The sequence below is a fragment of the Drosophila kikkawai genome, unplaced genomic scaffold, assembly GCF_030179895.1.
Source record: "Drosophila kikkawai strain 14028-0561.14 unplaced genomic scaffold, DkikHiC1v2 scaffold_80, whole genome shotgun sequence".
Taxonomy (NCBI): domain Eukaryota; kingdom Metazoa; phylum Arthropoda; class Insecta; order Diptera; family Drosophilidae; genus Drosophila; species Drosophila kikkawai.
Window position 1 is genome coordinate 42,729 of NW_027222742.1, and position 24,059 is coordinate 66,787.

Consider the following 24,059-nt stretch of genomic DNA (forward strand, 5'->3'; position numbering starts at 1 on the left):
ACCCTATATCTTTACCCTCCCAACCATGGTCCTTCTTGTAATCGTTAGCGACAGACCCCAAAAGTATTTACGTATACATCAGTTTGTTAGTCTCCCATGCCATAAGTAAGAAAACTTAAAAATTCATCATCATTATAATAATTTTTAATAATCAAACAAAAATTCCTTTTCCATATTTTTCAGTGTACATATCTCCAATTAACAATAATAAACGAAGTCCTAATATAATTATTTTTCTTCATACATGTCTGCTAGATTTCAATGACTAATTTATTTATTTATTAATTATTAAACCCTATCATTACATAGCCTATTTTATTTACTTATGTTAATATAATTATTTATTTAATCATTTAAATTTTTTCCAGTGTCATTTTTAATTCTATTTTGTTTCGTTTAAAACAATGATAATGGTAAGGTGGTGCCTAATTATGATGCTATAAAATTATTAATTATGAAAATATAACTATGTCCATTTAATTGTTTTTATTTATTTATTTTATTTTTTTTTTTTTTGTTTCTTTTTGGGCCTACATAATTTTCTTTATTGTTATTCTATTTTTTTGTTTAGCTTCAACAACCTACATCGCACAATTACAATAAAACAGTTTTTATTGCTGAAAAAAGAAAATATGTATATGCAAAATAACAAAATAATTAGTTTTTAATTTTCTCAGTGTAGCGCATGTTTTGGCTTTACATTTAAATGCTTTAAATTTACGAGGATAACATGAATCAGAATAAAAAAGAGGAATTGGAAAAATAACAAAAATCAATCGATGCTGATAAGCATTAATGCCGGTAATCAGCCTTTACACTGGGCGACATAAGTTGTTGTCTGTTTTCACTCACCCACTTTGTTGTTCTCGAAGAAGGCCTTCTTGTCGATGCTGTTTTGGAGTGTATTAGGGGAAAATTAAAATTTAAAAATATAGCCGCATGATTTTTTAGTTACGTTTTCATATTTGATATTAATTATACAGCTACATATTATTTATTTTATTTTACTGTGTTTAGTTACGTTTTAATTTGTTTTTTGTATTCTTACTGGCAACGAAACTTTTTATTGCACTGTACGATTTTAGTTGGATTTGCTAAGCTCACGGTCTTGTTTTTTTTTTTCCTAGCATATTGCCTGCTCATATGCATCACCATCACCATCACTGTCATGGTTTTTATTTTAACACCTTTTACATGCCTATTTTAAATTTTATTTCTTATCCGATTTGGGGCACTTCAATAATAATTCATTTCATAATTTGGCAATAATGATGATGTTTCGAGAGGGTTTAACTCTATTGGTATTTAATAAAAAAAAAGATTTATATATATGTATTTACACTATTCTGCATGTTTTTTTTTTCTGTTTTGAGGTCGGGTTTTTTCTTAAGATTTTACATTTTTACTAGTCGTGTATTTAATGAGTTGTTTTAACCCATTTCCTCGTCTTCGTTAACTTTTAATTTGTCACTAGATTTTAAGGGTTTTTAATTTTTAATTTTTTTAAATCTGCACTGTGTTTCACACGTTTATTTTTGGGTCACTTTTTGTGGGTTTTTCTCTGCTCCAAGCTGCTGCGAACTCCAAATAAATTTTCCCCAGCAGAGATAGCTGTTCCAGCCGCCTGTTTTTGGTAGTAGAGATGATACAAGGAAATCTATTGATCGACATGAATGAGAGATTGTTATTTGAAAACATTTCATCTATTTCCGAGTTACGAAGGTTGGTTCATAAGCAGGCCGAGTGCGGCCACCACAAACTAAGCCCGGACCATATCGCGTATACGCGGTGGAGGACAACCAACTCAGTGAGACTCAGGAATGTGAGGATGATAACGAAATTGCAGCAATTCAACGCACAACTCCTTTGTTGTGTTGGAACTGTGAGGCTCCCGGTCACATATGGGAAAATTGCTTGGCCGAGAGACGTATTTTTTGTTATGGTTGCGGAGCCCCGCAAATATATACACCCAATTGCCAAAACTGCAAGCAAAAGGCGGAAAACCGGCAAGGGGGGGCATCCAATCCAGGAAGGGTGTCCCAGAAGTAGAAGATAGCTCAAGAACAGATGTTGAAAAGCTTCGCATCTTAGAAAATAAGTTAGATCAAAAGTCGAATCCTGAAGTTAATATATTATTTAAGCCCTATCATGAGAGGTTAAGAAACTATTATCTAGTAAGAGAACGAATTTTTGCTGGACTCGTGAAAAAGAGTAGACGGAATACCCTCAGGATGCGAAAGTACTATCGTTCGTTAAAAAAGAAGAAAACTATGATTGTGTCAACTGTGTTTCAAAACAACATTGATCGTCGTAGTTATGCCAGCGTAGCATTCTTGGATTTTTCTGAACTAGGTTTGCTTGATACAGGGACCAACATAAGTTGTATTGGTTCATCCCTAGCGCTTACGGACTTTTCAAAGTATCCCAATTTTAAGGCAATTTTGTCTCAAGTCCGAACCGCTGACGCCAAGTCTCACCAAGTTCTAGGAAGTCTCAAAGTAAAAATGCAGTATCAAAATAAAGAGAAAGAGGTAGAACTATTCATAATCCCGTCTATAGCCCAGAGGTTAATATTAGGTATAGATTTCTGGCGAGCTTTTGAATTAGCTCCTGGGATCATTAGTTCTATATTGAATGAGGAAATAGAAGTAAGTGAAGAGGAGGAAAAATACCCATTAACAGTAAAAGAAAAACAGCAACTTGAGGCTGTTAAAGAGTTATTTCCGAATTTTGAAAAACAAGGATTAGGTCGCACTGTCCTGATTAAGCATAGTATCGACATAGGAGAAAACAAGCCTGTGAAACAGCGTTATTATCCGGTGAGCCCAGCTGTCGAAAAGCTTATGTATACGGAAATTGACCGCATGCTTAGCCTCGGAGTGATCGAACCTTCGCAAAGTGCGTGGAGTTCTCCAATGCGGCTGGTGGTAAAGCCAAACAAAGTTCGTTTATGCCTTGACGCACGGAAACTGAACGATGCTACTAAAAAAGATGCTTACCCACTGCAAAGCATCGAAGGCATATTTGCTCGTTTGCCAAAAGCAAATATGATTTCGAAACTGGATCTTAAAGATGCCTACTGGCAAATCGAGTTGACAGAGGAAGCGAAACCATTGACTGCATTTACAGTTCCAGGTCGAGCATTATATCAGTTTACGGTCATGCCTTTTGGCTTATGTAATGCTCCCTCGACGATGTCCCGGCTAATGGATGACTTAATTCCGCCAGATTTACGTCATTGCGTTTTCGGATATCTCGACGACCTATGCATTGTCTCAGAAGATTTTGCGTCACATTTAGCAGTGCGTATTGCAGACCAATTCAAAAAAGCTAACTTAACTCTAAACATAAAGAAAAGTCACTTTTGCGTTACTAAGGTGAATTATCTAGGGTATGTGATCGGAAGTGGTGGAATAGCCACTGATCCGGAAAAAATATCCTGTGTAATTAACTGGCCAACACCGAAAAATTTGAAAAAAGTGAGACGTTTTCTGGGTGTATGCGGTTGGTACAGGCGATTTATAAAAGACTTTGCAGAAATCACCTGTCCTATTACAGAAGTCTTAAAAACAAGAAAATGTTTTAAGTGGTCTCCGGAAGCCCAGGACGCCATGGAAAAATTGAAACAGTTGCTAACGTCAGCGCCTGTGTTACAAAATGCGGATTTTTCCCGTAAATTTTTTGTACACTGTGATGCTAGTGATTACGGCATTGGTGCTGTGTTGGTACAAGTATCTGATAGCGGAGAGGAAAGACCATTGGCATTTATGTCCAAAAAACTCTCGAAATCGCAAAGAAACTATAGTGTAACGGAACGCGAATGTCTGGCAGTGATATTAGCGATCGAAAAATTCCGGTGCTATTTAGAATTACAGCCATTTGAAGTAGTGACAGATCACTCAAGCCTTCTCTGGCTTATGCGACAGCAGAATGTATCTGGCAGATTAGCCCGTTGGATTTTTAGATTGCAAGCTTTTAAATTCACTATTTCACATCGTAAAGGGAAAGATCATATTGCTCCAGATGCGTTATCTCGCATTTGTGACCCAGAAATCGATAGTGTGGAATGGATAGGTCCCGAAATTGATTTAGAATCGTCATCCTTCCTAGACCCTGATTACATCCAGCTCAAGGAAACAATAGAAGCAAATAGAGAAAAGTTCCCGGATCTGCGAACGGCAGACCGATTTGTGTACATACGCACCGAACACCCCTCCGGAAATGCAGCCCAGGACTCGGACTGTTGGAAGTTGTGGGTGCCGGAGGCAATACGAGTAGAGGCGATCCGCCAAGCGCATGACTGCGTTATATCTGCGCACGGGGGAATGCAGAAAACAATTGAACGTTTGCGAAGACACTTGTTTTGGCCAGGTTTGTCCAAACAAGTTCGAGAATACGTTCGCGAGTGCGATGTTTGCAAAGAGACTAAAGCCCCGAACACAACATTACGGCCTCCCATGGGTCAACAAAGTGTTTCGTGCAGGCCGTTTCAAAAACTGTATGTTGACATATTAGGTCCTTACCCGCGAAGCAAGAAAGGTCACATAGGGTTACTTATTGTCCTTGATCACTTCAGTCGTTACCATTGGTTGTGTCCACTAAAAAAATTTACGTCTTCCGCGATACTAGATTTTCTGCGAAATCGAATTTTTGCTGAATTTGGAACACCCGAGATCCTCGTAAGCGACAATGGATCTCAATTCAAGTCTAATGAGTTTGAAGCCTTTTTAACAAAGTTTGGAATCAAGCACACGCTTACAGCGTTATTTTCTCTGAGGAGCAACGCGGCGGAGAGGGTAAATCGCTCCTTATTGGCTGCGATACGATCCTATCTGCGAGCAGATCAAACCGAATGGGATTCTAATTTAACTAGCATTTCCTCGGCATTGCGATCCTCGCTGCACCAAGCCCTTGGCTGCTCACCTTACAAGGCCTTGTTTGGCTTCAATATGGTAAATCATGGAAGTGATTATAAGTTGTTGAGAAAGCTATCTCTCTTGGAAGAATCTCCGCTTTTGAATTGTCAGGATAAACTTCATTGGTTACGAGATGAGATTAAGCAAAATAGCCGCACGGCTTATGAGCGTAATGCGACGCAATACAACTTGCGATCCAGGCCGGTCTCGTACAAAGAAGGCCAAGAGGTGTTTAAACGCAACTTTTACCTGAGTAACTTCGCTAAGAATTTCAATAAGAAATTAGGGCCGCAGTTTTCAAAATGTCGAGTGAAGAAAAAAGTAGGAACAGCTTATTACTTGCTCGAAACATTACAAGGCAAAGAAATCGGTACATATCACGCCAAGGATCTTCGAAGCTAATTCCAGCTAATCGTGCCTCGGAGCCTCGTTAGATTATCTGGTGGTGTAATGGACCCATATAAAAACTTTTTAGTATTTTTTTAAATTAAAATGATACGCGCCTAAGAATAGTAGCGATAATTAGTATCGACCTCTTATCTGGCAACGTCTTAAAAATGACAGTTGAATCCACCAGCTGGTGAATACCGAAGTGCAAATCGGTGAAGGGTTCTTCGGGTCTCCAGCTTCTGGCTTCGATCTTTTCTATTGGAGTCGTCAAGCTGAGAAGTTGGTCCCGAACCCAGCAGGGAAAATATACGAGCGAGCATATGCACATGTGCTCCGGACCCTAATCCCACTGATATTTCGGCATCGGTTGAAAAAGGCCATCAACAAACGCCAATCTACCGGCTGCCAAAGATTGCCGTGTCGGCAAGGTAAATATTTTTTATAAAAAAATGTCCAAGCCGATCGATATATAATAAAATTTTCTTTGCACGTGTAGGTCACGCTTGTTTTCTTTGACTACACGGCGAGAAATCGCTAGGTCGATTGAGCAGAAAAAATACAAGAAAAGGAAGCACTGGGTAAATATTTCTAAAAAATTCCTGGGCTCGTTGGCACAAGATTAATTATTTTAATTCCTGTAGCTAAACGAGGCAGCAGAGCAGATTGGTTACGCTATTCAGCGCCGGCCAAAAAAAGGCGGCTGGAGCAGTTATCTCTGCTGGGGAAAATTTATTTGGAGTTCGCAGCAGCTTGGAGCACAGAAAAACCCACAAAAAGTGACCCAAAAATAAACGTGTAACACACAGTGCAGATTAAAAAAATTTAAAATTAAAAGCCCTTAAAATCTAGTGACAAATTAAAAGTTAACGAAGACGAGGAAATGGGTTAAAACAACTCATAAAATACACGACTAGCTAAAATGTAAAATCTTAAGAAAAAAACCCGACCTCAAAACAGAAAAAAAAAACATGCAAAATAGTGTAAAAACACATACATAAAACTTATTTTTTTTGTTTGTTCGATTAAAAACCACTAGAGTTAAAACCATATCGAATCATCATCATTAGTACCCAATCATGAAATTATGAAGTGTCTCAAATCCGATAAGAAATAAAAATTTAAAATAGGCATGTAAAAGGTGTTAAAAAAAACAATGACAGTGGTAGTGATGGTGATGCATATGAGCAGTCAATATGATAGAAAAAAAAACAAGAGCGTGAGCTTAGCAAATCCAACTAAAATCGTACAGTGCAATAAAAAGTTTCGTTGCCAGTAAGAATATAAAAAATTTTTAAACTAAACAAAAAAATAAAACACCAGAAAATAAAATAAATAATATGTATATATAGAATGAATATAAAATATGAAAAACGTAGCTGAAAAAAAAAAAAAATTTTAATAACTTCTACATATTTTAAATATTAATCAAAAAAAAAAAAAAACAAACCAAACAAACAAATTAAGATCATGCGGCTATATTTTTAATTTTTAATTTTCCCCTAATACACACCAAAACCTCATCGACAAGAAGGCCTTCTTCGAGAAAATCAAAGTGGGTGAGTGAAAACAGAAAACAAATTATGTCGCCCAGTGTAAAGGCTGATTACCGGCATTAATGCTTATCAGCATCGATTGATTTTTGTTATTTTGCCAATTCCTCTTTTTTATTCTGATTCATGTTATCATCGTAAATTGAAAGCATTTAACCCTAGACGGTCATGCTTCGTCGATTCGACGACGCAAAATCACAAAAGTTCGAAAAATGAAAAAAAGGTCGTTTTTTATTCTTAGTTTTTAAGTATATTCTTAATATAAGAATTAATTATTATTTCTAATTTTGAACAGTTAAAATGATGAATTAAACGATGTTAAATTTTTTTTACAATATTTGTTTGTTTTTTAACAATTATACTTATTTTAAAATTGGCGTCGTCGATTCGACGAAGCATAACCTTAACGTAGGAAAAATAAGCATGACCGTCTAGGGTTAAATGTAAAGCCAAAACATGCGCTACACTGAGAAAATTAAAACCTAATTATTTTGTTATTTTTCATATACATATTTTCTATTTTCAGCAAAAGAAACTGTTTTATTGTAATTGTGCGATGTAGGTTGTTGAAGCTAAACAAAAATAGAATAATAATAAAGAAATAAAATTATGTAGACCCAAAACAAAAAAAAAAACAACAAAAAAATAAAAACAATTAAATGGGTATAGTTATATTTTCAGAATATTTTCTAGCATCATAATTAGGCACCACATTACCATTATCATTGATTTACACTATACAAAATAGGATTATAATGACACTGAAAAAAAAAATTAAATGATTAAATAAATAATTATCTTAACCATAAGTAAATAAAATAGGCTATGTAATGATAGGGTTTAATAATTACTAAATAAATAAATTAGGCATTGAAACCTAGCAGACATGTATGAAGAAAAATAATTATATTAGGACTTCGTTTGTTATTGTGAATTTGGAGAGATGTACACTGAAGAATATCGAAAAGGAATTTTTGTTTGATTATTAAAAATTATTATAATGATGATGAATTGTTAAGTTTTCTTATTTATGGCATGGGAGACCAACAAATTGATGCATACGTAAATACTTTTGGGGTCTTTCGCTAAGGATTACAGAAGGACCATGGTTGGGAGGGTAAAGATATAGGGTGTGGCGAACAACACCTAAGGCCACCCCTGCAGGCTCAAACCCTAATTCGTGCTTTCTCGTTTCTCAATTTTTTTTCTCGCAGTTTAGTTTTGCCTTGTTTCATATTTTACTAATTATGAGACAATTGTTTTGTGTGTTGGTTTCGTATGAGGATCGTCTCATTGTGTAGATTCAGGAGGGACTCTATAAAAAAACCTTTGACGTAACAATCCTTATCCGCAGCAAACCCCCCCCCCCTCACATCTCCCGCTAGAGCTAGGAATCAATGGGTCCCGCTCAGCTGCTGGTTAAGGGTCGACAAGCTTGAATGTGGTTAACACTCGGAGGTATGATCGAGAACAACGATAGCCTGTTTATGTTTTCCCCTTTCAACGGCGTAATTACGTCACAATAAGCCGTGTAAAAACTAATATAAGTACAAATTCTGCCGTGGATACATGCATTATTAGCTGAGTAATGAACTTTTTGTTTACAAATTTACAATAGAGTATGCAAATGTATTAGCCATGTAAATACTAATATAAGTACAAATTCTGCCGTGGATACATGCATTATTAGCGGAGTTGTGAACTTTTTGTTTACAAATTTACAATTGAGTATGCAAATGTATTAGAATTGTAGGAATTAATTTAAATTTAAATTCTGCCGTGGATACATGCATTATTAGTTGAGATGTGAACTTTTTGTTTACAAATTTACAATTGAGTATGCAAATGTTTTAGGATTGTAAGAACTAATTTAAATATAAATTCTGAAGTGGATACATACATTATTAGCTGAGTATGCAAATGTATTAGACGTGTAAAAACTAATATAAGTACAAATTCTGCCGTGGATTCATGCATTATTAGCTGAGTTGTGAACTTTTTGTTTACAAATTTACAATTGAGTTTGCAAATGTATTAGCCTTCAAAAACTAATATAAGAACAAATTCTGCCGTGGATACATGCATTATTAGCTGAGTTGTGAACTTTTTGTTTACAAATTTACAATTGAGTATGCAAATGTATTAGCCTTCTAAAAACTAATATAATTACAAATTCTGAAGTGGATCTATGCATTTTTATCTGAGTTGTGAACTTTTTGTTTACAAATTTACAATTGAGTATGCAAATGTATTAGCCATGTAAAAACTAATATAATTACAAATTCTGAAGTGGATTCAGGCATTATTAGCTGAGTTATGAACTTTTTGTTTACAATTTACAATTGAGTGTGCAAATGTATAAGCCGTGTAAAAACTATTATAAATACAATTTCTGAAGTGGATACAGACATTATTAGCTGAGCAGTGAACTTTTTGTTTACAAATTTACAATTGAGTATGCAAATGTATTAGCCATGTAAAAACTATTATAAATACAAATTCTGAAGTGGATACAGACATTATTAGCTGAGTATGCAAATGTATTAGACGTGTAAAAACTAATATAAGTACAAATTCTGCCGTGGATGCATGCATTATTAGCTGAGTTGTGAACTTTGTGTTTACAAATTTACAATTGAGTTTGCAAATGTATTAGCCTTCTAAAAACTAATCTAAGTACAAATTCTGTCGTGGATACATGCATTATTAGCGGAGTTGTGAACTTTTTGTTTACAAATTTACAATTGAGTATGCAAATGTATTAGAATTGTAAGAACTAATTTAAATATAAATTCTGCCGTGGATACATGCATTATTAGCTGAGTTGTGAACTTTTTGTTTATAAATTTACAATTGAGTATGCAAATGTATTAGCCATGTAAAAACTAATATAATTACAAATTCTGAAGTGGATTCAGGCATTATTAGCTGAGTTATGAACTTTTTGTTTACAATTTACAATTGAGTGTGCAAATGTATAAGCCGTGTAAAAACTATTATAAATACAAATTCTGAAGTGGATACAGACATTATTAGCTGAGCAGTGAACTTTTTGTTTACAAATTTACAATTGAGTATGCAAATGTATTAGCCATGTAAAAACTATTATAAATACAAATTCTGAAGTGGATACAGACATTATTAGCTGAGTATGCAAATGTATTAGCCTTCTAAAAACTAATATAATTACAAATTCTGAAGTGGATATATGCATTATTATCTGAGTTGTGAACTTTTTGTTTACAAATTTACAATTAAGTATGCAAATGTATTAGACGTGTAAAAACTAATATAAATATAAATTCTAAAGTGGATATATGCATTATTAGCTGAGTTGTGAACTTTTTGTTTACAAATTTACAATTGAGTATGCAAATGTATAAGCCGTGTAAAAGCTAATATAAGTACAAATTTTGCCGTAGATTCATGCATTATTAGCTGAGTTGTGAACTTTTTGTTTACAAATTTACAATTGAGTTTGCAAATGTATTAGCCTTCTAAAAACTAATCTAAGTACAAATTCTGCCGTGGATACATGCATTATTATCGGAGTTGTGAACTTTTTGTTTACAAATTTAAAATTGAGTATGCAAATGTATTAGAATTGTAAGAACTAATTTAAATATAAATTGTGCCGTGGATACATGCATATTTAGCTGAGTTGTGAACTTTTTGTTTACAAATTTACAATTGAGTATGCAAATGTATAAGCCGTGTAAAAGCTAATATAAGTACAAATTTTGCCGTAGATTCATGCATTATTAGCTGAGTTGTGAATTTTTTGTTTACAAATTTACAATTGAGTTTGCAAATGTATTAGCCTTGTAAAGACTAATCTAAGTACAAATTCTGCCGTGGATACATGCATTATTATCGGAGTTGTGAACTTTTTGTTTACAAATTTAAAATTGAGTATGCAAATGTATTAGAATTGTAAGAACTAATTTAAATATAAATTGTGCCGTGGATACATGCATATTTAGCTGAGTTGTGAACTTTTTGTTTATAAATTTACAATTAAGTATGCAAATGTATTAGCCATGTAAAAACTAATATAATTACAAATTCTGAAGTGGATATATGCATTGTTATCTGAGTTGTGAACTTTTTGTTTACAAATTTACAATTAAGTATGCAAATGTATTAGACGTGTAAAAACTAATATAAATATAAATTCTGAAGTGGATTCAGGCATTATTAGCTGAGTTGTGAACTTTTTGTTTACAAATTTACAATTGAGTATGCAAATGTATAAGCCGTGTAAAAACTAATATACGAAAAAATTCTGCCGTGGATACATGCATTATTAGCTGAATTGTGAACTTTTTGTTTACAAATTTACAATTGAGTTTGCAAATGTATTAGCATTCTAAAAACTAATCTAAGTACAAATTCTGCCGTGGATACATGCATTATTAGCGGAGTTGTGAACTTTTTGTTTACAAATTTACAATTGAGTATGCAAATGTATTAGAATTGTAAGAAATAATTTAAATATAAATTGTGCCGTGGATACATGCATTATTAGCTGAGATGTGAACTTTTTGTTTACAAATTTACAATTGAGAGTGCAAATGTATAAGCCGTGTAAAAACTATTATAAATACAAATTCTGAAGTGGATACAGACATTATTAGCTGAGCAGTAAACTTTTTGTTTACAAATTTACAATTGAGTATGCAAATGTATTAGCCATGTGAAAACTATTATAAATACAAATTCTGAAGTGGATACAGACATTATTAGCTGAGCAGTAAACTTTTTGTTTACAAATTTACAATTGAGTATGCAAATGTATTAGCCATGTAAAAACTATTATAAATACAAATTCTGAAGTGGATACACACATTATTAGCTGAGTATGCAAATGTATTAGACGTGTAAAAACTAATGTAAATATAAATTCTGAAGTGGATTCAGGCATTATTAGCTGAATTGTGAACTTTTTATTTACAATTTACAATTGAGTATGCAAATGTATAAGCCGTGTAAAAACTAATATAAGTACAAATTCTGCCGTGGATACAGACATTATTAGCTGAGCAGTAAACTTTTTGTTTACAAATTTACAATTGAGTATGCAAATGTATTAGCCATGTAAAAACTATTATAAATACAAATTCTGAACTGGATACAGACATTATTAGCTGAGTATGCAAAAGTATTAGACGTGTAAAAACTAATATAAGTACAAATTCTGCCGTGGATTCATGCATTATTAGCTGAGTTGTGAACTTTTTGTTTACAAATTTACAATTGAGTATGCAAATGTATTAGCCATGTAAAAACTAATATAATTACAAATTCTGAAGTGGATTCAGGCATTATTAGCTGAGTTATGAACTTTTTGTTTACAAATTTACAATTGAGTATGCAAATGTATAAGCCGTGTAAAAACTAATATAAGAAAAAATTCTGCCGTGGATACATGCATTATTAGCTGAATTGTGAACTTTTTGTTTACAAATTTACAATTGAGTTTGCAAATGTATTAGCATTCTAAAAACTAATCTAAGTACAAATTCTGCCGTGGATACATGCATTATTAGCGGAGTTGTGAACTTTTTGTTTACAAATTTACAATTGAGTATGCAAATGTATTAGCCATGTAAAAACTATTATAAATACAAATTCTGAAGTGGATACAGACATTATTAGCTGAGTATGCAAATGTATTAGACGTGTAAAAACTAATGTAAATATAAATTCTGAAGTGGATTCAGGCATTATTAGCTGAATTGTGAACTTTTTATTTACAATTTACAATTGAGTATGCAAATGTATAAGCCGTGTAAAAACTAATATAAGTACAAATTCTGCCGTGGATACAGACATTATTAGCTGAGCAGTAAACTTTTTGTTTACAAATTTACAATTGAGTATGCAAATGTATTAGCCATGTGAAAACTATTATAAATACAAATTCTGAAGTGGATACAGACATTATTAGCTGAGCAGTGAACTTTTTGTTTACAAATTTACAATTGAGTATGCAAATGTATTAGCCATGTAAAAACTATTATAAATACAAATTCTGAAGTGGATACAGACATTATTAGCTGAGTATGCAAATGTATTAGCCTTCTAAAAACTAATATAATTACAAATTCTGAAGTGGATATATGCATTTATCTGAGTTGTGAACTCTTTGTTTACAAATTTACAATTAAGTATGCAAATGTATTAGACGTGTAAAAACTAATATAAATATAAATTCTAAAGTGGATATATGCATTATTAGCTGAGTTGTGAACTTTTTGTTTACAAATTTACAATTGAGTATGCAAATGTATAAGCCGTGTAAAAGCTAATATAAGTACAAATTTTGCCGTAGATTCATGCATTATTAGCTGAGTTGTGAACTTTTTGTTTACAAATTTACAATTGAGTTTGCAAATGTATTAGCCTTCTAAAAACTAATCTAAGTACAAATTCTGCCGTGGATACATGCATTATTATCGGAGTTGTGAACTTTTTGTTTACAAATTTAAAATTGAGAGTAGTTAAATAAGCCTGGTTTCGGGACCTTTGATGTCGGTAAAAAGGGTAATAAAAATGCAATTAATGGATTAGCTGTCAAAATTAGAGTGGTTTAGATAATAAAAATGCACTTAGTTAGGGGGAGATATGAACCTGTCATAAGAGGGGGTAATAAAGATGGAATAAATTAGGGTCAGTGCATGTAAAAGGACACTTGAGATCAAGCGTTCAAGGGATTCCCACAGGGATATGGATACGAGTGCGAATGCAACGGAGCGATCCCGGTAGCGACCCCGGATCGATGCACGTGCACCGACGACCCCTCACTTAGAGGGTGAGGCAATTGAAAAAGGGCGCACCGGGGAGATCCTGCACCGACAGGAGTGATCCTGACCCACACGTGTACGTTCACCCACGATCCTCGTTTGAAAAAGGGACAGGGTGTAAGTGAACAAGGGCGCCAGACGTGAACGTTCAGGCAACATCCTCACTTGATAAAGGGACGGGGTGTAAGTGAACAAGGGCGCCAGAGTCGAAACATGTTCCCACCCACGACTCAGGACTGTGATTTTCCCTGTGAGATACCTCACTTGAAAAAGGTCACTTGTTTTCCCACTGTAGCGCCGCTGGAAAGAGGATCAGAGCAGTCAAATTTTCCCACCCTCATCCCACCTACACTAGATCAAGTGCGTGCAACAACCTGCTCAATTAGCTCACCAAAGTAGGGATGGTGAAGGATGCACTTGTAACGGTTTCTCAACACTCGGTGCAATGTGAAACACCCCATCCACCCAAACTCAAATCCACAGTCAATCTGAAAAGTAAAGGCTGCAAAAGAAATATCCCATATCCCATTTCCACCATTAAAAAAATGCTATCAATTTATTTATTTTTTTTGTAAATATAATTTTATTTTTCAAGTATAATAATCAAAAGCGATGTTCCAAATTAACATACATTTTCATAATTTTGAATGATTTTTGTGAGCGTACAGTAAAGAAATGGCAAGCACATGTATCAACTCCATCCTCGACATTATCATGTGCCCAACAACAAGATGTGAAATGTTGCCCATGAATATTAGAAACCAGCGGTGTATCAGCCATCCTTTTATAAAAATATTTGAGCGACTCCTCCAGATATTGCTCATGTTCGGGGAAAATTTGATGTTTAAACATTTTCATGAAATTATTTATTTTTATTACAAGTTGTTGAATGCTATTACTGCTTGAGATGATGTCTTTGTTTTTTAGTGTTAGCATTCTGATGGATCCGTGTACGTCTACTTGCAATGAATTCAAAAATTTAAATGAAGTAATCCTTTCCAAATTGTTAGACGATACGCTGAACCAATCCAGTTAGTGGCGAGTATTCAACTAGTCGATCATGGATGAGAAGGCAATATGCCTTTGTATTTATCTCACTCGCAACAGTTAGCTCAGTGGAAATTTTTATATCAGTCGCTCCTGATTTGACACTCTCGTTCTGGTATGAGAGATCAACAACCACAATAGGAGCCTTCGACATGAATTCCATCGGAGATAAAAGAGCTCGGGGTTCTCGATTGTAATAGCTCTCTTGAAATTTTGTATACATGTCATACAAGACAGCAAACCGATTCTCATTATATTTAACATTCAAATCCTCATAGGGATATACTTCAGAATTAAGATATACCTTTGCATTTCTCAAATTGTTTGTAATTAGTTCTCCATTCAATGTAAATGCAATAACAGCAGAACGTGGACGTTCTCTGTTTGCAGACATCTTGACATTCCATATATGATGTGTTCCCTGAACCAATGTCGGATTTATATAACAATCCCAACTCCGGAATGCGAGTGGGAGGCTAGCTCCACTCTTTACTACATTAAACATTTTAATTTTAGCACTGTCACTTGGAACGATGTGGGGGATCTTCCAACTTATACTATTTATAGCAATGTTATGGATTTTTCCATCAACATTTTTCACAAACATATCATCAGGGTTTTTCGTAAGTAACAGAACGAGCTCATGTTTACAGTTTAAAACGACTTTCTTATAGTCTTCAGCGAACCCCATCAACATTTTTAAAGGTACAGAAAAACTGAAATGTCCTCCAGAAGGGATATTGTCCCCGCCACTCCACCCCGCATTGCGATAAGCCGCTCCTTCCTGTTGGCCGACTGAGAGAAAGTTCTTAATAGTCGTTGTTATTCCAGTAAAACGCGTCCTATCCAATTCACACCCATTCAACTCATATCTTATTTCATCCAGAAAATAGGCCATGCAATTATTTTTGAGCAAACCGCTAACGCCATTTGTACTAGTCTTTCCTGTATTTGAGTCAATAATTTTGCTAAGCGTTCCTTCAAAATGGAGAAAACTTTCACATGGAAGGACATACAAATCTTGGTTTTGCAAACTGATCCGTACTTCATCATTTGCTTTGAAGTTCTGCTGATATGGATAATATGAATGAAACTCTTTTTTAATAATAGATTCATCGTTAGCAGGCTTTTCCTGGACATAAAAGATCTCATTCATTTGAATATTAGTTGATAAACTTTATTTAATATTAAATCCCAACGATTTCAAAATCAATTTATTTTTTAATGTGAGGGCCGGGCGTTGATGTGAAGATGATGGTGCTTTCACTTCAGCTTTAGATTTGATAATGTTATCAAAGGATCGATGAGTACCCCTTTTATTGTAAATAATCATTCTGTCGGTCGTAAGTGGAGACGGATTGATACAGTTTCCCCACGCAAATTAACTAAATCTCCGTCCTGATCAGTTATCCGTATTTCTAGTGTGCTTATTTCTCTGGTGTTCACAGGCAAATAAATCAAATTTCGTGGTGTTATGTTCATTTTATATCCAGGGGGGACATTGATTCCAAATTCATGAAGCACATGATTTGGTTTATTCCCTACATATGACCCGCTTATAATGTTGCATTCCAATCTAACAGAATTTATTTTTAAAATATTGACGGGATTATCCGAGATGTAAACTTCTTTCTCATGTGGTCTTAATTTTCGTTTATTAAATCCGAATAAACGACCAATTGATCGTTCATGATTAAAATATACAGTCTCATTTTTAGTAATAACTTGAACTTGTAAAGTGTTGATATTACACTCTATTTTTATACTGTCTTGAAGCTCATACTCCTTGAGCTTATTAATAATATATTTTGAAATATCATCAAACTCATATGAGCCAATTGGTATTTCAATGACTTTGTTCCCAATATGAAATAAGTTGTTCCCCTTATCAACATTCGGTATAGAATTGAATGTATAAAAATCAATTAGAGCACATTCATAATTACGTTTTAGCTCAATTTGTGGGAAAAAATTCTCGCTAAGTACAGATGTATTCCCATTTAGAGCTATTGTCAATGATGTAGTCATTATGATGCTTGAGTCTGAACTGACTTTATTCACAATAATATTATTATATTTATATTATCATTATTATTTATTCAAGTATAATAAATTGATCGAATCCTTTTCTATATCGTCCAGCTTTCATATCATCGTCTTTAGAGATTACAAGAAATCCAAATTTATCGACCCAACACTTTCGTGAAATTTCCATGAATGTTTCAAAATTCATATCAGAATGAACATGATCTCGATATATGTGACGAAGGTTCATATCGTCCTGCTTAAACATTATAATAAAATTTGCATTATCTCGTATTAAATGTTTTGGAATATGTGTATACGTTTGACATAAATAGAATGAATCAATATTTCTATGTCGCCCCATACAAAAATAATTGCGAATAGCAGTTTGCTTTTCACACGCTACGTCATCAAACACCATGATGGAATTGTTTTTAGCTTTCTCTGGTGACAAAACACTGTCATTCGCTGAAAATGTATAATATCCCATTCCTCGTATTGGTTTTACAAGTTTTTCCAAATACTCATATTTCGGTTGATATAAACTCTTTGAATACACGTATATATTTTCGAATTTCAGGCCGTTTGGGTCCTCGATTAAGGCAATCATCACATTAGTTTTTCCGCAATTGGAGGGACCTACCACCAAAGCTCTGATCGTGTTTGGGAGCAGTGAACTGTGACGCCGATGTTTACTCTCCCCATCACCACCACTTTCAATGTTTTTTACTATGATTTTTTTATTTTGTCTTAATAAACGCATGTTTTAGAGATATGTACTTCATTCAAAGACAACCAGTCGTTAATTGAGGTTGATATAAAATGGGTAAACATTTTTATAATATTACCAGTCATAAATCAAATGTCAAACAGGGTACAGGTCTCATAAATAATTTAATAAACACTCTTCCCTTTGAGGCTCATATACCTGGGTATAATTACTGTGGACCTGGTACGAAGCTAGAGAAACGATTAGCTCGCGGTGATCGGGGGATCAACGGCTTAGACGAAGCTTGTAGGGAACACGATATAGCATATTCAAATACAAAGGATTTGGGGGAACGTCATAAAGCAGACTCGATTTTAATTGATAGGGCTTGGGATCGAGTAAAAGCAGCGGATAGCAGCATTAGTGAGAGGGCTGCATCATATTTTGTTACAAACATGATGAAGCTAAAAAAGAAATTTGGTATGGGAGCAAAGCAACAGAAAAAGAAAGTGGTGAAAAAATCTCTTGCATCAATCATCAAAAAGGCAACCACCGAATTGCGAAAGCATAAGCCACTTGACATATTGAATGCTGTTAAAGTGGCACGCAGTGCAGTATCGAAATCAATGGGATGTAAGAAAAATGTTGTAATTCCACGGGTAATAGCAGTTCCAAAAGTTGGTGGTTTTTTACCATTGGTACCTATTTTAACAGCCCTTAGCGCTGTGGGTAGTTTAGCGTCAGGTAGCGCTGCAATTGTAAAATCAATTAACAATGCAAGGATGGCAAAGGCACAACTTGAGGAAAACCAGAGACATAACAGAAAAATGGAATCTGTATCGTTGGGTAAAGGCTTGTACCTGCAACCATACAAGAAAGGCTATGGCATATCATTTTCAAAAAATAATAATAAACAAAAAAACTATTAAATGAGCTACCCAAGAGAGCACTTTCCAATTTTGATATATTGAAGTTTGCCTTTAAAAATATTCCACATTTTCGGGGGGTTTATATGAGAGATGAGATACCCAAAGTACCACATTATTCCGAGTGTGGAATAATAAATTTAGCAGACTCATCATCAGAAGGAACGCATTGGGTGGCGTATTATAAGAAAGGATCAGACTCGTACTACTTTGACAGTTTTGGTAACTTGCAGCCGCCTTTAGAAATAATTAGATATTTAGGGGAAAAAATAAGATATAATTATCAGCGTTTCCAAAAATTTGGTACTTTTAACTGTGGGCATTTATGCCTTAAATTTTTGCTAGACTGTAATTCTTCCCATACCCTTCGTAACCACTTCACATGAAGTGGACACTTTGACCTTTTACAAAGCTAGACGTTCTATCCCTTGAGACCGAATACCATAGTACAAGTGGATAGCAGTGGGAGGAGAAATATGCTCCTTGGCGGGTATAAATTCAGGGACCTCGTCTAGGAAAAATATCATTCAGCCACCAGCATCAGCAGCAACAACAGTAGCAGCAACAGCAGCATCATGAACCAGTTCACCACCACCACCACCAGCTCTACCAGCTCCACCAGCTCCACCAGCTCTACCAGCTCCGCCAGCTCCACCGACTCCAACAACGCATCCAGCTCCACCAGCTCTACCAGCTCCACCAGCTCCAACTCAACCGCCTCCAACCTCCCCACTGGGGTCACGCAGGAGGACATCGATGCCCTTTTGAGGGATATTGAGGAAGACCCTCAGATGCAGGCCTTCAACGCCTGCAGAGTGAAAAGGAAGTTTACCTTTCACAAGCTGCCGATGAATATACCGTTTCATATTTATTCGGCCAGGCGGGTGACGGGAAGGTACGGCACCAATATTATGGTGGAACTGGATACAAGGAATGTATTCCTCCCGGAGAGGTTCTCGCGCCTTAGTGATGAGGTAATCCAAAACATTTCTTCAGGGTCGTATTCTCTCCAAAAGCTGAAGGATGGGAACGTTAAAATAGATTTAAGTACAAATTTCAATAAATAATAAAAAAAATTAAAATTAAAAAAAAAATTACAAATTTTTTATTGGGAAAAGGGACTTGGGAAAATTCTTTTTCAGCCTTTATATTTCAATAAATAATAAAAAAAAATTAAAATTAAAAAAAAATTACAAATTTTTTATTGGGAAAAGGGACTTGGGAAAATTCTTTTTCAGCCTTTATATTTCAGTTAAAAAATGAAAACAAAAATAAATAAAAAAAAAATTTTTTATATATATAAAAAATATTACAAATTTTTATTTGGGAAAGGGGACTTGGGAAATTTATTTTTCAGCCTTTATATTTCAGTTAAAAAATGAAAACAGACCTGGTAAACAGATCAGGTGTGATTATCAGGTCGGTTTATCAGACCTGATACGGTTTATCAGACCTGATACGGTTTATCAGACCTGGTAAACAGATCAGGTCTGATTATCAGGTCGGTTTATCAGACCTGATACGGTTTATCAGACCTGGTAAACAGATCAGGTCTGACTATCAGGTCGGTTTATCAGACCTGATACGGTTTATCAGACCTGGTAAACAGATCAGGTCTGATTATCAGGTCGGTTTATCAGACCTGATACGGTTTATCAGACCTGATAAACAGATCAGGTCTGATTATCAGGTCGGTTTATCAGACCTGATACGGTTTATCAGACCTGGTAAACAGATCAGGTCTGATTATCAGGTCGGTTTATCAGACCTGATACGGTTTATCAGACCTGGTAAACAGATCAGGTCTGATTATCAGGTCGGTTTATCAGACCTGATACGGTTTATCAGACCTGGTAAACAGATCAGGTCTGATTATCAGGTCGGTTTATCAGACCTGATACGGTTTATCAGACCTGGTAAACAGATCAGGTCTGATTATCAGGTCGGTTTATCAGACCTGATACGGTTTATCAGACCTGGTAAACAGATCAGGTCTGATTATCAGGTCGGTTTATCAGACCTGATACGGTTTATCAGACCTGGTAAACAGATCAGGTCTGATTATCAGGTCGGTTTATCAGACCTGATACGGTTTATCAGACCTGGTAAACAGATCAGGTCTGATTATCAGGTCGGTTTATCAGACCTGATACGGTTTATCAGACCTGGTAAACAGATCAGGTCTAATTACACAGGAACACAAAATTAAACTTTGTGAAATTTCCACGAACCATTTCAAGTTTTCCATGATATTTGGGTGCTCCTGAGTAAAAGTCCCATACAAAATTGTTTTCCATCACCTACAGGTTCCGCGGTATACCTAAGAATACAAAAAACCTATGTTTGCCGACATTTTGAATTACGTGGCCTATATAATTGGACTTACCTTTATTATTTTTGGTAGGACCTACTCTCAATACATCACGGCACTACTAAAAAATAGTCCCAATCGTGAACCATTGCCCATGTCTTTGGAATTCGACGCCAAAGTTGAAACTCCCAAAATTTTCAACATTTCTGTGATGTAAAAACAATTCTGAGAATTAAATCTTATATGGAACTAATTTTAAATATTAATTGAATCTATTGTTTATTGTATTCTTTAATTTCGGTTTAAAGCGTTTTCATGAGGACATTTTATTGGATTTATTAAACGAATAAAACAGCTTTTTTGGTTTTATTATCTACTCCTATTTGCTGTCAAATTTCAAATAAGTCAAGGCAACCTATAAAATAGTAGTAGATATGTATCTTTTTATATATAATATACATTTTTTCTTTTTGACTAAACTTAAATATGTAAGGATTATCGCTGGCTACTAAGCTGTCTTAAAAATGTTATGTTCGGAAGACCTTTTTATTTAATATAAAACTAAATGTATATTATATATAAAAAGATACATATCTACTACTATTTTATAGGTTGCCTTGACTTATTTGAAATTTGACAGCAAATAGGAGTAGATAATAAAACCAAAAAAGCTGTTTTATTCGTTTAATAAATCCAATAAAATGTCCTCATGAAAACGCTTTAAACCGAAATTAAAGAATACAATGAACAATAGATTCAATTAATATTTAAAATTAGTTCCATATAAGATTTAATTCTCAGAATTGTTTTTACATCACAAAAATGTTGAAAATTTTGGGAGTTTCAACTTTGGCGTCGAGTTCCAAAGACATGGGCAATGGTTCACGATTGGGACTATTTTTTAGTAGTGCCGTGATGTATTGAGAGTAGGTCCTACCGAAAATAATAAAGGTAAGTCCAATTATATAGGCCACATAATTCAAAATGTCGGCAAACATCGGTTTTTTGTATTTTTAGGTATACCGCGGAACCTGTAGGTGATGGAAAATAATTTTGTATGGGACTTTTACTCAGGAGCACCCAAATATCATGGAAAACTTGAAATGGTTCGTGGAAATTTTTGGCTGTGTACCTGTGTTATCAGGTCGGTTTATCAGATTAGGTATATATGATCATGATTTATTAATTATTTCTCAGTGCATACCGGACTCCGAGACAGATATAACCAGTATTGTTCTTTCGATTGAAACATTCTAAAATTTCATCACAATGAACCAAAATATTTTATCACAATTGAATAAAACTCGAAATGCTTTAAAAAAAAATTTTTTTGAGCTAAAACAATTTAAAAGTCAGAATACTATGGGTTTAGAAGAAACATTTAAGCCGATAACTGAACCGCTAAATGAACTTGTTAATCATACCAAAAAAATTGAGTACAATAAACACAAAGAGAACCAATATGATAAAACTAAGATGGAGATTGAAAATAAAACTCCGCATATGAAAAAGAGGAAACTTACATTTTATACTGCGCCTAACAAAAATTCAAATGCTGAAGAAGATGAATACAATCTATCGGATTGGAGGTTGAAAAGTGCTGAAGAAGATGTTTATGAGAATACTCGCAATGATAATAGAGATGATGATGATGATGATGATGATCAATTTTACTCCCAACCCGCAATAGACGATGATTTTTCATTCACACCACCCGATCACCACTTAAATAAATCACCTGCAATATCAAGCCAAACGTCTCTCCACGCACCAAGTGTATTATCAAGGCAATCCTCCCTCAATTCATCTCCATTGATAGCAACTCAACCTCTGTTTGAAGAGAGCCCGAAAAATTTTAATGTTAGTGAACTGGCATGAGAACGAATTTTGGATAAGACATATAGACCATACAAAAATGAAGCTGGGTAATTAATGTTGGGAAATAACAAAATAAATGTAACCAACAATATAATTGAATTTGATGATGGTCAAAACTGGCGACTCACAAGCGGATTATATTCTTTAATATGTCACCACCTCCCAAATAATTATAATGCAGATGACCTGGAAATATATCGAGAAATATTAATAAAAACAAATGTGTATCGAAGAAATTTTCAACCAAATGGACAAGTGAAAGGAACGAGAGCATTGAAATATTCGAAAATTATTAAACCACTTTTAGCTAAGGTACCCGTCGCCGAATCTACACCCAAAGGGAAAAAAGAAATAATAAGTGGGTCTGGTTTCATGACACTTGAGATGAATAAGCCTAAATTAATCTACTGGAACGATCCAAATGAATTAGTGGAACGACTTCAGCTCTTAATAGCATCGGAATCAGCAGGCAATCAAAACCACAATAATGAGATTACATCGATAATTGAGGAACTAAGAGAGGCTAAAATTATATTCTAATTAAGTATATAATTATGAAACATTATCAAATAAGATTATAATCATAATGTCCGTTGACAAGTTTGGACGTTTTTTACATGACAAGCAGAACACTAATTTAAAACGATATGAAAAAACTGGGACAGGACTCTTCATAGATACGGATGGAAACTTTAATATTCAGCGAAGGCGCTTAAAAAATGGAGACTTTCCAAAAGAGAATTCGGACTTAGTCATTAAAGAATATATTGACAAGGCTATACTCGATATAAGAGCATCGCTAATGTCACATCAAGAGGAGTTAATTATTAGTATTCCTGATGTGAGGGCCACCGATATTGAGGATCGTTTAGACAGACTTGAGGTTATTATTTCAAGTATTATTGAAAAAAAAGGATATTCTAAGTAACTTGTGTGAAAATGAGTAGACGGGGTATTATTAATGAATTACATGCTCCTACACGAAAACATTTTCTACGTCGGAGAGTTATTACAAAGGGAATAAATTGGTTATGGCAGGCTGACTTGGTGGATATGCAAAAGTACTCTCCCACGAATAAGGGATATCGCTACCTTCTTACAGTTATTGACACCTTCTCAAAGTTCGCCTTTGGCGAAGCACTTAAGTCTAAGACTGCTTCACATGTTTCTGAAGCAATGGAAAAAATTTTCAACTCTGGGTATGGAGTACCTAAGCATCTACAAACAGATGACGGGAAAGAGTTTTTTAACATACAATTTAAGTCGTTGATGAATCGTTATGAAATAAATCATTATTCGACATTTAGTACTCTAAAGGCTTCCATTGTGGAACGATTCAACAGGACATTAAAAGAACTAATGTGGAAGGAGTTTTCTTACAATGGGACCTATAAATGGATCGATATGTATCAAGCCTTAATTAACTTTTACAACAATAAAGTACACAGGACTATAAAAATGGCTCCCGTAGAAGTAAACGCCGAGAATGAGAGGCATATCT

The 24,059-nt window shown here is 34.5% G+C and overlaps 1 long non-coding RNA gene across 1 annotated transcript; it reads left to right on the plus strand.

The window, feature by feature from the left end:
• The first annotated feature begins 15,119 nt into the window (after positions 1 to 15,119).
• On the plus strand, positions 15,120 to 16,014 carry LOC138929611 (uncharacterized). The gene is made up of 3 exons (XR_011445850.1): positions 15,120 to 15,332; positions 15,384 to 15,539; positions 15,596 to 16,014. It is a non-coding gene; the product is annotated as an uncharacterized lncRNA (long non-coding RNA).
• Positions 16,015 to 24,059: the final 8,045 nt, after the last annotated feature.